This window comes from Lagenorhynchus albirostris, chromosome 5 (genome assembly GCF_949774975.1).
Source record: "Lagenorhynchus albirostris chromosome 5, mLagAlb1.1, whole genome shotgun sequence".
Taxonomy (NCBI): Eukaryota; Metazoa; Chordata; class Mammalia; order Artiodactyla; family Delphinidae; genus Lagenorhynchus; species Lagenorhynchus albirostris.
In genome coordinates this window covers 109226183-109242638 of record NC_083099.1, presented here as the reverse complement: position 1 = coordinate 109242638, position 16456 = coordinate 109226183, and positions in this window count along the sequence as shown.

Below are 16456 nucleotides of genomic sequence, written 5' to 3'. Positions count from 1 at the left end.
AACAATGGATCTGCTTACAGACTTCACATCGTTCAAAACTATAAAACTCCTAGATGATAACATAGGAGAAAATCTAGATGATCTTGAATTTGATAATTACTTTTTAGATATGACATCAAAGGCATGATCCATGAAAGAAAGAATTGATAAACTGGGCTTCATTAAAATTGCAAATTTTTACTCTGTGAAAGACATTTTCAAAAGAATGAATAAACAACCCATAGACTGGGAGAAAAAAATGTGTAAGCAACATATTTGATAAAAACTGTTATACATAATATAACAAAAAATAAAGCACTTAAAACACAAAAATAGGAAAACAAAGAACTTGATTAAAAATAGGCCTAAGACCTAACAGACACTTCACCTAAGAAGATATACAGATGGCAAATAAGCCTATGAAAAGATACTCCACATTATGTAACATTATGGAAATACAGATTAAAACAACAGTGAGATATCACTACACACCTATTAGAATAACCAAAATCCAGAACACTGACATCAAATGCTGGAGAGGATGTTGAACAATGGGAACTCTCTTTCATTACTGGTGGGAGTACAAAATGGTTCAGCCACTTTGGAAGTCAGTTTGGTGGTTTCTTACAAAACTAAACCTACTCTTTTTATAAGATCCAGCCATGGGAGCTGAAAATTATGCCCACACAAAAACATGCATGTGGATACTTTTACCAACTCTATTCATAATTATCAAAACTTGGAAGCAGAAAAGATGTCCTTAATCTTGAATGAATGTGAATGGATAAGTTGTAGTACCTCCAGACAATGGAATTTTATTCAGCACTAAAAAGAAGTGACTTCAAGCTATGAAAAGCCATGGAAGACTCTTAAACACATATTACTAAGTGAAAGAAACCAATCTGAAAAGACGACATACTTTGTGATTTCAACTATACATTATTCTGTAAAAGGCAAAATTTTGGAGACACTAAAATTATGGTTGCTAGAGGTGGGGAACGAAAGGATGAATTAATGGAGCACAAAGGATTTTAAGGCAGTGAAAATGCTCTGTATGATACAGTAATAAAGGATACATGCCATTATAAATTTGTCTAAACCCACTGAATGTACAACACTAAATGTAAAGCCTAATCTAATCTATGGACTTTGGATGATAATAGTGTGTCAATATAGGTTCATTAATTATATAACAAATATCACTCTGGTGGGCAATGTTAATAGGTAAGGAAGGCTATGCACATGTGGGCACAAGGTATCTGGAATATTTCTGTAACTTCCAAACCTAGAAGTGCTGTTAAAACAAAATAAAAATAATTTCTGAAATAATTCAAGTTCAAACATCAGTTCTGGGGAAGCTGAATGCTTACAACCCTTCCCGCTGTGATTCTGAGAGCCATGCCTCCGCATGAGTAGGGTAGGGATAGTTCATGAGCTGCAAAGTGAGAAACTATCTTAGGTAGAAAACATACTTTAAAATGGAGATTTGCATGCAGGAAGTGAATGGGGGGAGTGCTCTCTGGGGGAAAAAGTGTAAGGGATTGTTGGAATAGGGATTAGGCAGAGATAAAGTTTTCCTTGCTATAGCAGGAACTGAGGTTTCAGAAAACCCTTTTGGGATCACTGCAGAATTGTTCCAATTGGAGTAAGAGAGCCAGAGCTATGTCTTTGAATTCCCACATCATCACACTTTGGATGCAGGCTGCCCCTGGTGAGGAGTGTAAGGGTGGGTGAAGCAACTATTTTCCTCTATGTGCAATTCAACATTCTATTGGTCATTGGTGTTTCTGCATATGTTGGTGAGTGATGCACTAATTCTTCTTTGTTCCTATCTTTGCAAGGGAGTTTCCACAGTGAACACCCTTGGAAGATCGAGATAGCATGTCCTTCTGGAGCAAAGGAATGCTTACTGCTCAGTAGAAGAAAGACAATGCCTCTATCTAGAGCCAAGGGCAGGCATGCTACTACATATTAGAAAAGATTCAACTTCACTTTGTTAAGAGTCCCTCTTATGTGATGCAACTCAACACATTTATACATATCATCTTTCTCTCTTTGTGCCATGCTTTGGGAAATGGTGTTGATATGTTAACTACTACAATTGCACAGAATGATAAAATATTCTCTGTATCTGAATCAGGAGTCTTGTGTCTTCTACTAGTATCCATGATACTTTGACAGGCTAACTTGGTAGCCTGCAAGTAGAGTAAAATCTCAGATCCATCATAGTTCTTGACAGTCATTAGCAGCAAGCACACTTTCAGCAGCTGGGAGGAGTGCCTTGATCCTGAAAAGAGGACCTGGGCAGTATGTCTTGACACCCATCCAAAGAACCATGGGGAATCTGCAAAGCAATGTTGAGGGAAGAAACAAGATTTGGGATTCAGCCAGATGTTATGAAAAAGCCCCAAGGGGAAGGGAGAGAGAGAGAGAGATAAAGAAATCTTCTAAAAAATAATTGGTAGACAGCATTGGGAAGCAAGTTATTTTTAGAAAATGTGAGAATTAGAATCTCAAGTGATTAAATATGCTAGAATATTTTGATAAAGTTGTAGTGGGAAATGGCTTTGTGTAGGAAAATCTGGACTTCTATTAACATAGGGAAAATACTGTGAAGCCAGTTTCTCAGAGAATCAAGGAGTCCTTCAGAATACTTTGAAGCTATGTTATTGAATGCAAGTTCCTGTACCCGATGCACTGTGAGGCCAAACAAACCAAAATATTGGAGTTTGGAGCAGAGTAAAGTTTATTGCAGGGCCAAGAATGGAGAACAAGTGGCTTATGCTCAAAAGACTCAAACTCCCTGAGGAGAAGAATTTATAGGCAAAATTTGGGTTAAGGACTACAGGGTGTGTGACTTTCTTCTGATTGATGGTAAAGTAACAGGGTGGTGTTCCAGGACTCCTGTGTTCAACTTCCACTGAGGAAAGCCTTAGTTTCTATAGAACTCAAAGATATATTGCTGTGTATATTCCTGGAGAAGGAGCCAGGACCCTGGCCCACAGCTGCACTACTGCTTCTTGACCGCTCCTCTTTTGTTTCTCAAATGTTCCTTCATTTCTCTGATTAGCAACTGTTTGAATCTTCCCTTTGGTACTCATGGAAGGTCTAGGAGGATAAAGCCTTTTTCCTGCAAAGAAGAAACAGGGGACACTGAAAGGCTTTTTTACCCAGGAAAGCCCTACAAGGTGTTGCTCAGTGTCAGTTAAAATATATAGTTAATTCCAAAATAAGAAGTATTTTTCTTAGCAGAAAACTGTGATCATTTTTCAAGTATACATAAACTTTAATACAATGTTATAACAAACACAAGTAAAGCAAAATAAAAACAAAAAAATTCCATGGAGTAGCTGATTGTTTTTGTATATAGTATACAAGTTACAGACCTCAACCATGTAATCTCAGCAGTAATATTGCAGGAGAAGGGGGCAGTGAGGGAATGGTCATGTCTCAGGTCTTGGGCGAGTTCCCAAGACCGGCTGCCAAGTGAAGATCCTTGGCTTTGAGCAGGAAAGAATTCAAGAGCAAGCCAAATTAAAGGGAAAGCAAATTTATTTAGAGAGATACACATTTCATAGGCAGAATCAGCACTGTCTCAGGAGATGAGAGCTGTCCTGGAGCGTAGGTGTTGTTGGTTTTTATGGGCTGGGTAATTTCATAGGCTAACAAGTGGGAGGATTATTCCAACTATTTTAAGAAAGGGGTGGAGATTTCCAGGAATTGGGCCACCACCCACTTTTTGACCTACTATGGTCAGCCTCTGAACTGTCATGGCACCTGTGGGTGTGTCACTTATCATGCTAATATATTACAATGAGCATATAATGAGGCTCAAGGTCTATGGGAAGTCCAATCTTCTATCATCTTGGGCCTAGTTGGTTCCAACCAGTTTTTTTCATATCCTGTTTTTAATCAACGGTTGTGTCAGTATTTCAACAGTTGTGCCCTGCTCCCTTCCCTCTTGTCTCAGCAGTATACTACTTATTAACTGATTAAGCAGCAGTGTTATTTTAAAAAGAATATGATAACTACTGAATTAACTTAAAATAAATCATTTTTTCAGATTTAAAATCTCATTCCTTTGTTTTTCTCTTCAAATGTCAATTATGAACATTCTAGTTGTCAGTCCTCTACTTGATACAAGATATGGATGGGAAAATATAGCATGAAATTCACTCCAAAGTTATGGCTTTAAATGAGAAAACAATCAATTTTTTCTCCACGTGGAAAATGTACTAAGAAGATCTATAGGAAAATAATGGAAACAGTAGTTAGCTGTGCTGAAGCAGCTGATATCCAGACAGATAAAATGACTTACATATAATCAAGACTTAGAAAATTATAACATATTAAATCATTTTAAAACAGTTATGTAGATAAAAATGGATGTCAGAAAAGAGGTTAGCTATAGAACAATACATTACCAATTTTATGAAACATTTTTAATCTCATTGTTTCTCTATTAGCAATAAATGATTTGGGTTTGTTGGGTTTTTTTTTTCATTGAATCTTTAAAGAGGTTGAGATATTAACGAAATTTTATTCTTATAAGGAGAAAGACTATCTGCATTAATATTTGTCAATAATGAAAAATACATAGTATTTTAATTGACTCTGGATTTAAGATAAATTATAGGGAAAGAACATAGATCTCTGAGAAAAAGGAATTTGAACATGTGGAAAGACATTCATCATCTCATAGTGAAAATTAGTTCATAATTACCAAAATGAAATTTGAGGGAAACATTACTATTTATAAATTCTCTTGATACTTAATTTTCTGTGTCACCTTGACTGAACTGTTGGATGCTCAGACATTTTGTTAAATATTATTCTGGGTGTGTCCATGAGGATGTTTCTAGACAAGATTTATAATTGAATAGGTAGACTGAGTAAAGCAAGTTGCTCTCCTTAGCATGGATGAGTCTCATTCAACCAACTGAGGGCCTAAATAGAACAAATGGATGGGTAAGAGGGAACCCCTCCTGCCTAAGTGCTTGACCTAGAACATTGGTCTTCTACCCTCAAACTAGAAATTACACCATCAGCTCTCCTGGTTCTCAGACCTTTGGACTTAGATGGGAACTACACCACAGGCTTTTCTGGGTCTCTAGCTTTTTGAATACAGATCTTGGGACTTCTAAGACTCCAGAATCATGTGAGCCATCTGTACTCCCCACCTTATTCAGAGTATTTCAGCATGTGAAAAATGCATTCATTCTACAAAATCTACAGTTCCCTGAAAATGACACACAGATATAAAAAAATATTTGACAGAGATGTTGAAGTCAAAGAAATGGTGTTCTGGTAAATGTTTAACATCCAGCTCTCCAAAGAATGTAAAGGGGCTGGTTTGAAGTTTTTGCTAATTTCCATGGTGTTAAATCTTCCACCAAGGTTGTTTCATGTAGCAGTGTAACATCATAGAATGCAAAATTTTTAGAAAGTGTAAGTCAGCTGTGTCTGGCACACCATGCATGAAACACACGTGAAAACATTATGCCCACAACTGAAAAAAAAAGTGAAAGTTTCAAAGGATGATGGTTGTTGCTTTTAATAGACAGATGTAGAATTGATTATAAGAGATTTCTAATTTGGGATGATTTGCATCAAATAACCTTCAACTTACCTGAGTGACTTTTTCAATGAATGCGTTCTTCCAACTTGAAAAATGTTTTTCAATATTATTAATTTATTAACGTATGAAAACTGTTTCTTACAACATTGCCTATTAAAAAAAATTCTGTTTTTATTATTTCCCTCTTTACCAAGTCCCCAGTTTTCAGTTAAATATTTTCTGGATAAATATAACATTTCTGCCTCAAAAAGAAAGGTAGATAAAATATATATTTCCATCTTCATAGCTATGTCTTGCTTTTTTCATGCTAAAACAAGAGGCTTTAAGTGAGAAGCTACGAGACAAAAATATTTTGCTTAATCTCATGAAGGTGACTCCAAGCTCTGTGAGACCTTAATTTTCAAAAATTATTTACACAATTATATGTCATAAAATTTTACACCAATTATTCAGTAATAGAATGTATTTACTTCATTTGTAGCCAACATGTAACATTAGTATGATAGCATTAATACAGTCACAAGAAAATAATGTGATTAATACAATACTTGTTTTTTTTTTTAACATCTTTATTGGGGTATAATTGCTTTACAATGGTGTGTTAGTTTCTGCTTTATAACAAAGTGAATCAGTTATACATATACATATGTTCCCATATGTCTTCCCTCTTGCGTCTCCCTCCCTCCCACCCTCTCTATCACACCCCTCCAGGCTGTCACAAAGCACAGAGCCAATATCCCTGTGCCATGCGGCTGCTTCCCACTAGCTATCTACCTTACTACGTTTGTTAGTGTGTATATGTCCATGACTCTCTCTCGCCCTGTCACAGCTCACCCTTCGCCCTCTCCATATCCTCAAGTCCATTCTCAAGTAGGTCTGTGTCTTTATTCCTGCCTTACCCCTAGGTTCTTCATGACATTTTTTTTTCTTAAATTCCATATATATGTGTTAGCATACGGTATTTGTCTTTTTCTTGCTGACTTACTTCAATCTGTATGACAGACTCTAGGTCTATCCACCTCATTACAAATAGCTCAATTTCATTTTTTTTATGGCTGATTAATATTCCATTGTATATATGTGCCACATATTCTTTATCCATTCATCTGATGATGGGCACTTAGGTTGTTTCCATCTCCGGGCTATTGTAAATAGAGCTGCAATGAACATTTTGGTACATGACTCTTTTTGAATTTTGGTTTTCTCAGGGTATATGCCCAGTAGTGGGATGGCTGGGTCATATGGTAGTTCTATTTGTAGTTTTTTAAGGAACCTCCATACTGTTCTCCATAGTGGCTGAACCAATTCACATTCCCACCAGCAGTGCACGCGTGTTCCCTTTTCTCCACACCCTCTCCAGCATTTATTGTTTCTAGATTTTTTGATGATGGCCATTCTGACTGGTGTGAGATGATATCTCATTGTAGTTTTGATTTGCATTTCTCTAATGATTAATGATGTTGAGCATTCTTTCATGTGTTTGTTGGCAGTCTGTATATCTTCTTTGGAGAAATGTCTATTTAGGTCTTCTTCCCATTTTTAGATTGGGTTGTTTGTTTTCTTCTTATTGAGCTGCATGAGCTGCTTGTAAATTTTGGAGATTAATCCTTTGTCAGTTGCTTCATTTGCAAATATTTTCTCCCATTCTGAGGGTTGTCTTTTTGTCTTGTTTATGGTTTCCTTTGCTGTGCAAAAGCTTTGAAGTTTCATTAGGTTCCATTTGTTTATTTTTGTTTTTATTTCCATTACTCTAGGAGGTGGGTCAGAAAGGATCTTGCTGTGATTTACGTCATAGAGTGTTCTGCCTATGTTTTCCTCTAAGAGTTTGATAGTTTCTTGCCTTACATTTAGGTCTTTAATCCATTTTGAGCTTATTTTTGTGTATGGTGTTAGGGAGTGTTCTAATCTCATACTTTTACATGTACCTGTCCAGTTTTCCCAGCACCACTTATTGAAGAGGCTGTCCTTTCTCCACTGTACATTCCTGCCACCTTTATCAAAGATAAGGTGTCCATATGTGCATGGGTTTATCTCTGGGCTTTCTATCTTGTTCCATTGATCTATCTTTCTGTTTTTGTGCCAGTACCATACTGTCTTGATTACTGTAGCTTTGTAGTATAGTATGAAGTCAGGGATCCTGATTCCTCCAGCTCCTTTTTTCGTTCTCAAGATTGCTTTGGCTATTCGGGGTCTTTTGTGTTTCCAGACAAATTGCAAAATTTTTTGTTCTAGTTCTGTGAAAAATGCCAGTGGTAGTTTGATAGGGATTGCATTGAATCTATAGATTGCTTTGGGTAGTAGAGTCATTTTCACAATGTTGATTCTTCCAATCCAAGAACATGGTATATCTCTCCATCTATTTGTATCATCTTTAATTTCTTTCATCAGTGTCTTATAATTTCCTGCATACAGGTCTTTTGTCTCCTTAGGTAGGTTTATTCCTAGATACTTTATTCTTTTTGTTGCAATGGTAAATGAGAGTGTTTTCTTGATTTCACTTTCAGATTTTCAATCATTAGTATATAGGAATGCCAGAGATTTCTGTGCATTAATTTTGTATCCTGCAACTTTACCAAATTCATTGATTAGCTCTAGTAGTTTTCTGGTAGCATCTTTAGGGTTCTCTATGTATAGGATCATGTCATCTGCAAACAGTGACAGCTTTACTTCTTCTTTTCCGATTTGGATTCCTTTTATTTCCTTTTCTTCTCTGATTGCTGTGGCTAAAACTTCCAAAACTATGTTGAATAAGAGTGGTGAGAGTGGGCAACCTTGTCTTGTTCCTGATCTTAGTGGAAATGCTTTCAGTTTTTCACCATTGAGGATGATGTTTGCTGTGGGCTTGTCATATATGGCCTTTATTATGTTGAGGAAAGTTTTCTCTATGCCTACTTTTTGCAGTGTTTTTATCATAAATGGGTGTTGAAATTTGTCAAAAGCTTTCTCTGCATCTATTGAGATGATCATATGGTTTTTCTCCTTCAATTTGTTAATATGGTTTATCACATTGATAGATTTGCGTATATTGAAGAATCCTTGCATTCCTGGAATAAACCCCACTTGATCATGGTGTATGATCCTTTTAATGTGCTGTTGGATTCTGTTTGCTAGTATTTTGTTGAGGATTTTTGCATCTATGTTCATCAGTGATATTGGCCTGTAGTTTTTTTTCTTTGTGACATCCTTGTCTGGTGTTGGTATCAAGGTGATGGTGGCCTCGTAGAAGGAATTTGGGAGTGTTCCTCCCTCTGCTATATTTTGGAAGAGTATGAGAAGGATAGGTGTTAGCTCTTCTCTAAATGTTTGATAGAATTCTCCTGTGAAGCCATCTGGTCCTGGGCTTTTGTTTGTTGGAAGATTTTTAATCACAGTTTCAATTTCAGTGCTTGTGATTGGTCTGTTCATATTTTCTATTTCTTCCTGATTCAGTCTTGGCAGGTTGTGCACTTCTAAGAATTTGTCCATTTCTTCCAGATTGTCCATTTTATTGGCATAGAGTTGCTTGTAGTAATCTCTCATGATCTTTTTTATTTCTGCAATGTCAGTTGTTACCTCTCCTTTTTCATTTCTAATTCTATTGATTTGAGTCTTCTCCCATTTTTTCTTGATGAGTCTGGCTAGTGGTTTATCTATTTTGTTTATCTTCTCAAAGAACCAGCTTTAGTTTTATCGATCTTTGCTATTGTTTCCTTCATTTCTTTTTCATTTATTTCTGATCTGATTTTTATGGTTTCTTTCCTTCTGCTAGCTTTGGGGTTCTTTTGTTCTTCTTTCTCTAATTGCTTGAGGTGCAAGGTTAGGTTGTTTATTCGAGATGTTTCCTGCTTCTTAAGGTGAGCTTGTATTGCTATAAACTTCCCCCTTAGAACTGCTGTTGCTGCATCCCATAGGTTTTGGGTCATTTTGTCTCCATTGTCATTTGCTTCTAGGTATTTTTTTATTTCCTCTTTGATTTCTTCAGTGATCACTTCATTATTAAGTAGTGTATTGTTTAGCCTCCATGTGTTTGCATTTTTTACAGATCTTTTCCTGTAATTGATATCTAGTCTCATGGCATTGTGGTCGGAAAAGATACTTGATACAATTTCAATTTTCTTAAATTTACCAAGGCTTGACTTGTGACCCAAGATATGATCTATCCTGGAGAATGTTCCATGGGCACTTGAGGAAAATGTGTATTCTGTTGTTTTTGGATGGAGTGTCCTATAAATATCAATTAAGTCCATCTTGTTTAATGTATCATTTAAAGCTTGTGTTTCCTTATTTATTTTCATTTTGGATGATCGGTCCATGGGTGAAAGTGGGGTGTTTAAGTCCCCTACTATGAATGTGTTACTGACAATTTCCCCTTTTATGGCTGTTAGTATTTGCCTTATGTATTGAGGTATGTATGTTGGGTGCATAAATATTTACAATTGTTATATCTTCTTCTTGGATCGATCCCTTGATCATTATGTAGTGTTCTTCTTTGTCTCTTTAATAGTCCTTATTTTAAAGTCTATTTTGTCTGATATGAGAATTGCTGCTCCAGCTTTCTTTTGGTTTCCATTTGCATGGAATATCTTTTTCCATCCCCTTACTTTCAGTCTGTATGTGTCTCTAGGTCTGAAGTGGGTCTCTTGTAGACAGCATATATAAGGGTCTTGTTTTTGTATCCATTCAGCTAATCTGTGTCTTTTGGTGGAAGCATTTAGTCCATTTACATTTAAGGTAATTATCGATATGTATGCTCCTATTCCCATTTTCTAAATTTTTTTGGGTTCGTTATTATAGGTCTTTTCCTTCTCTTGTGTTTCTTGCCTAGAGAAGTTCCTTTAGCATTTGTTGTAAAGCTGGTTTTGTGGTGCTGAACTCTCTCATCTTTTGCTTGTCTGTAAAGCTTTTAATTTCTTCATCAAATCTGAATGAGATCCTTGCTGGGTAGAGTAGTCTTGGCTGCAGGTTTTCTCCTTCATCACTTTCAGTATGTCCTGCCACTCCTGCTTGTAGGGTTTCTGCTGAGAGATCAGCTGTTAACCTTATGGGGATTCCCTTATGTGTTATTTGTTGTTTTTCCCTTGCTGCTTTTAATATGCTTTCTTTGTATTTAATTTTTGACAGTTTGATTAATATGTGTCTTGGTGTATTTCTCCTTGTATTTATCCTGTATGGGACTCTCTGTGCTTCCTGGACTTGATTAACTATTTCCTTTTCCATATTAGGGAAGTTTTCAACTATAATCTCTTCAAATATTTTCTCAGTCCCTTTCTTTTTCTCTTCTTCCTCTGGAACCCCTATAATTCGAATGTTTGTGCATTTAATGTTGTCCCAGAGGTCTCTGAGACTGTCCTCAGTTCTTTTCATTCTTTTTTCTTTATTCTGCTCTGCAGTAGTTATTTCCACTATTTTATCTTCCAGGTCACTTATCCGTTCTTCTGCCTCAGTTATTCTGCTATTGATCCCATCTAGAGTACTTTTAATTTCATTTATTGTGTTGTTCATCGTTGCTTGTTTCCTCTTTTTCTTCTAGGTCCTTGTTAACTGTTTCTTGTATTTTGTCCATTCTATTTCCAAGATTTCAGATCATCCACACTATCATTATTCTGAATTCTTTTTCAGGTAGACTGCCTATTTCCTCTTCATTTGTTAGGTCTGGTGCATTTTTATCTTGCTCCTTTATCTGCTGTGTGTTTTTCTGTCTTCGCATTTTGCTTATCTTACTGTGTTTGGGGTCTCCTTTTTGCAGGCTGCAGGTTCGTAGTTCCCGCTGTTTTTGATGTCTGTCTCCAGTGGCGAAGGTTGGTTCAGTGGGTTGTGTAGGCTTCCTGGTGGAGGGGACTAGTGCCTGTGTTGTGGTGGATGAGGCTGGATCTTATCTCTCTAGTGGGCAGGTTCATGTCTGGTGGTGTGTTTTGGGGTGTCTGTGGCCTTATTATGATTTTAGGTAGCCTCTCTGCTAATGGGTGGGGTTGTGTTCCTGTTTTGCTAGTTGTTTGGCATAGGTTGTCCAGCACTCTGGCTTGCTGGTCATTGAGTGAAGCTGGGTGCTGGTGTTAAGATGGAGGTCTCTGGGAGATTTTCGCCGTTTGATATTATGTGGAGCTGGGAGGTCTCTTGTTGACCAGTGTCCTGAGTTGGCTCTCCTACCTCAGAGGCAGAGCCCTGACTCCTGGCTGGGGCACCAAGAGTCTTTCATCCACACGGCTCAGAATAAAAGGGAGAAAAAGTAGAGGGAATTAGTAGAAGTATGAGGAAAGAAAGAAGGAAAAGAGGGAAGGAAGGAAGGAAGGAAGAAAGAAAGAAAGAAGCAAAGAAGGAAAGAAAGGAGGGAGGGAGGAAGGAAGGAAGGAGGGAAAAAAGGAAAAAAGACAGAAAGAAAGAAGATACAGTAAAAATAAAATAAAGTATAATAAAGTTATTGAATTAAAAAATTCTTATTTAAAAAAAAAAAGGGACGGATAGAACCTTAGGACAAATGTTGGAAGCAAAGCTATACAGACAAAATCTTACACAGAAGCATACACATACACCCTTACTAAAAGAGGTAAAAGGGGAAAAATCATAAATCTTGCTCTCAGAGACCACCTCCTCAATTTGGGATGATTCGTTGTCTAAAGGAGGGAAGGAAGGAAGGAAGGAAGGAAGAAAGGAAAGAAAGAAAGAAAGAAAGAACAAAGGTAAAGTATAATAACGTTATTAAAATTAATTATTAAGAAAAAAATAAAAAAATAAAACATGGACGGATAGAACCCTAGGACAAATGGTGGAAGCAAGACTATACAGACAAGATCTCACACAGAAGCATACACATACACATTCACAAAAAGAGGAAAAGGGAAAAAATCATAGATCTTGCTCCTAAAGTCCACTTCCTTAATTTGGGATGATTGGTTGTCTATTCAGGTATTCCACAGATGCAGGGTACATCAAGTTGATTGTGGAGCTTTAATCCGCTGCTTCTGAGGCTGCTGGGAGAGATTTCCCTTTCTCTTCTTTGTTCTCACAGCTCACCGGGGCTCAGCTTTGGATTTGGCCCTGCCTCTGCGTGTAGGTCGCTGGAGGGCGTCTGTTATTTGCTCAGACAGGACGGGGTTAAAAGAGCCACTGATTCGGGGGCTCTGGCGCACTCAGGCCGGCGGGGAGGGAGGGGCACGGAGTGCGGGGCGGGCCTGCGGTGGCAAAGGCCGGCGTGACTTTGCACCAGTCTGAGGCCCGCCGTGCGTTCTCCCGGGGAAGTTGTCCCTGGATCCCGGGAACCTGGCAGCAGCGGGCTGCACAGGCTCCGCGGAAGAGGGGTGTGGAGAGTGACCTGTGCTCGCACACAGGCCCCTTGTTGGCGGCAGCAGCAGCCTTAGCGTCTCCCGCCCGTCTCTGGGGTCCGCGCTTTTAGCCGCGGCTTGCGCCCGTCTCTGGAGTTCCTTTAAGCAGCGTTCTTAAACCCTTCTCCTCACGCACCAGGAAACAAAGAGGGAAGAAAAAGTCTCTTGCCTCTTTGGCAGGTGCAGACTTTTCCCCGGACTCCCTCCCGGCTAGCTGTGGTGCACTAACCCCTTCAGGCTATGTTCAAGCCGCCAACCCCAGTCGTCTCCCTGCGCTCCGTCCAAAACGGAAACCCGAGCCTCAGAGCCTCAGCTCGCAGCCCCGCCCGCCCTGGCGGGTGAGCAGACAAGCCTCTCGGGCTGGTGAGTGCTGGTCGGCACCGATCCTCTGTGCAGGAATCTCCCCGTTTTGCCCTCCGCACCCGTTGCTGTGCACTCCTCCGCGGCTTCGAAGCTCCCCCCTCCGCCTCCCGCAGTCTCCGCCCGCGAAGGGGCTTCGTAGTGTGTGGAAACTTTTCCTCCTTCACAGCTCCCTCCCACTGGTACAGGTGCCGTCCCTATTCTTTTGTCTCTGTTTTTTCTTTTGTTTTCTTTTGCCCTACCCAGGTACGTGGGGGAGTTTCTTGCCTTTTGGGAGGTCTGAGGTCTTCTGCCAGCCTTCAGTAGGTGTTCTGTAGGAGTTGTTCCACGTGTAGATGTTTTTCTGGTGTATCTGTGGGGAGGAAGGTGATCTCCGCGTCTTACTCTTCCGCCATCTTCAAGGTCCCCCAATACTTGTTTTTTAATACAGCACATGACATCACCATTTTAACCTACCTTTTAACATCATTCCTGGTTTCTTTGTTATCATTCTCATGTAGAGAGGTCTGACCTATTTTCAAGGCTCCACTACAGATTGCATATGCAAATATCCTCTTTGCTGTATTATGTTCAGGATCTGCAAATGCTAACATATAGATTCGTTCACACAGAACTGAAGAGGTTGCACTATGCATTGTACTCTAATATAATTATTTTTCATCTCTATCAGAACATGTGCATAGCCTAGATGAAATTGAGAAAACCTAGGCACCACCAAATAAATCAGTTATAGATGCTTCTCTTACAGGAAAACTTTTACATATTCCTGTGAGAATACGTGTATTCCTCATAGGAACTGGCAGATGCCCAGTTCCTATGAGGAATACACCTCTTCTCTTTACCTTGGATGAAAGAGAGCACTTTAAGAGTGGCACGCTTGACAAATACTGTTTTTTGAAAAGGTGGTTTCCTTTTTAAAATACATAGAGACCTTGGTTTTAATTACGGATCTCATATTTTCTAGTGAGACTGAAGAAATTAACAAGGATATAGAGATGAGGACTCTGAAAAGCAGAATCAATAATAAATAACTCAGGATTACAAAGCAACCCTAATTTTAAATTTCGAAGCTATATGTTCTAGAGATGAGTGGTGATTCAAGAAAATTTAGTCTTGAGATTTTTTATTATAGATGTTTTGTGTCTTACTCTAGAACATTCTGCACAGGTAATATCAGTAACTCCATAAATCTCTTTTCACTGACACTGAAAGTTTGAATTTAAGCCATGTTCTCTGAGGTAAAGGGTCACGGGTTTTATCCACTAAGCCACCAAACCCCTCATTTAAAGTACTTTTGAGACCTGGTATTTCTTTGTGACAGAAGACATTCATGAGGAATTATGTGCTGCGCCTGAGGGTGAAAGAAGTAAAAGAAAGCCTTATTAAGAGTACACGTGCTGCAGCCCGACAGAGTTTGACCTTCACAATGACACAAAGGCAAAGATGAATGCAAAAAAGCTTCGCTGCTGTTAAACATTGTAACAAGACAATCTGTAGGACCTCCAAAAAAAGAAAAGAGGGAAAACGTTTATCAATACAGGGAGGATGAAAGCAAATGCAGTTTTGGTCTGCAAGAAATAAAGAAAAACTCAAAAAAACTGAGGGTCAAAGAAGATACTAAGGCTATGGATACGAAGTGATTGATAATCCTGCATGATATTGTCTGATACTGTTTGTCTCCCACATATGGTTATAGTCAATTAAACTGCTTTCTTTATTTTGAAAACAGGAATGATTATTATTCCCCAAATAAAAATCCATGGACAGGATACTTTTCGGATTCATTTTTAAAAGTATATTCTGTTTGGAAAATAAATATACCAGGATTTTACCACCAAAAAGATATAAACAAATACAAAGAACACTACTAATTTAATTATATTTTGCTCCTAAATTAAGTGTTTGTGTACATGTGTGGGAGGGGGGGTATTATATTTAAAAAGCTAGAGAAAACTTAAGTTCCATGTTGAGCAAACAGCACTTGTATAGTAGAATTACAACCAGAATAACTCTTTCCTTTAGCCTTAAGTAAAAAATATTGTCACCCCTCTGTCTTTTAATTTTTATTAAAGAATTACATTAGACCCAGATCCTCATTAGCAGAAAGTTGTCTCATCTTCCTTGTCACCTCACAGCTTTGCCCAAAGCATCTTGGCTTGTGTCTCCTGTACAGTCTAATCTAAAGTGGTTTAAATCTCCTTTGAAATACCAGGGCAGCGAGGAGACAGCCCTGGGAAGCCCACTGCAACCACGGCTTCTCCAGCTGCCAAAGTTCTCATCAGCAACATCCAAATGCAACTGCCTGTGGTAGTATCTCAAAGATCTATTTTCATTTCTAAATAGAGAAAAATAAATCAAACCACCACTACAAGTTAAATTATTCCAGAAAAATCTATCATTTAACATGAATTAATTAATTCAAATCACTCTTAAAACAATCCATGTATGTTATTATTACAAAATTTCTAAAGAACAAAAAATATTCTTATTTGATTTTTTAAAATTACAACTAAAATTATACTTAAATTTAGAAAAGATTTAAATTGTACTCCATCATAAATTGTTAATGATTTTTTTAGTTGTTGAAATCATACTCATTAGAAGGAGGAATTTACTTTGCACAATGCTCCTAGGTCAGAATTCATGATCGTAGTTCTAGGCTTAATATATATCGATTATCCTCTCATAAATACAGCAGCTGAATATCTGTAAATTTAAAAGATATATATAAAAGATATGTATTAATGACAATACAGATTTTCCAAAACTTCTGTGTAAATTTACCCAAATACATTTTTTTCTGTTCACAGACATAAGATGACATAAGAAATGGACAGATACTTCTTCACACTTACTGTATAATGGCTCAAAGTTAGTTTTAAAAAGAAGATATAGAAGTAGCTGCTGACTAGAGTAATCTAGATTGAATATCAACTGATAAACACTATATGTAGATGTATTTTCTTGTTCTTTAATCATTAATCTTTCACTGTTCTGTACCAAAGTAAATTTATTGTATTTTATGAGCTAACCAATAGGATGACGGATCCACAGTTCTCTCTCCACAGAATTTGCATCTTTACAGAGGCAATATTTCCCACATTCTTTATCACATTTACCCTAAATAAATGCTAGATAAAATATTATCCTGCCTAAGATAACTAAGTCAAATCTTTTGGGAAGTGGTTCTCAAACTTAAGTCAGAAATCATAATTACCTGCAGGATTTGGGAAGAGAGATT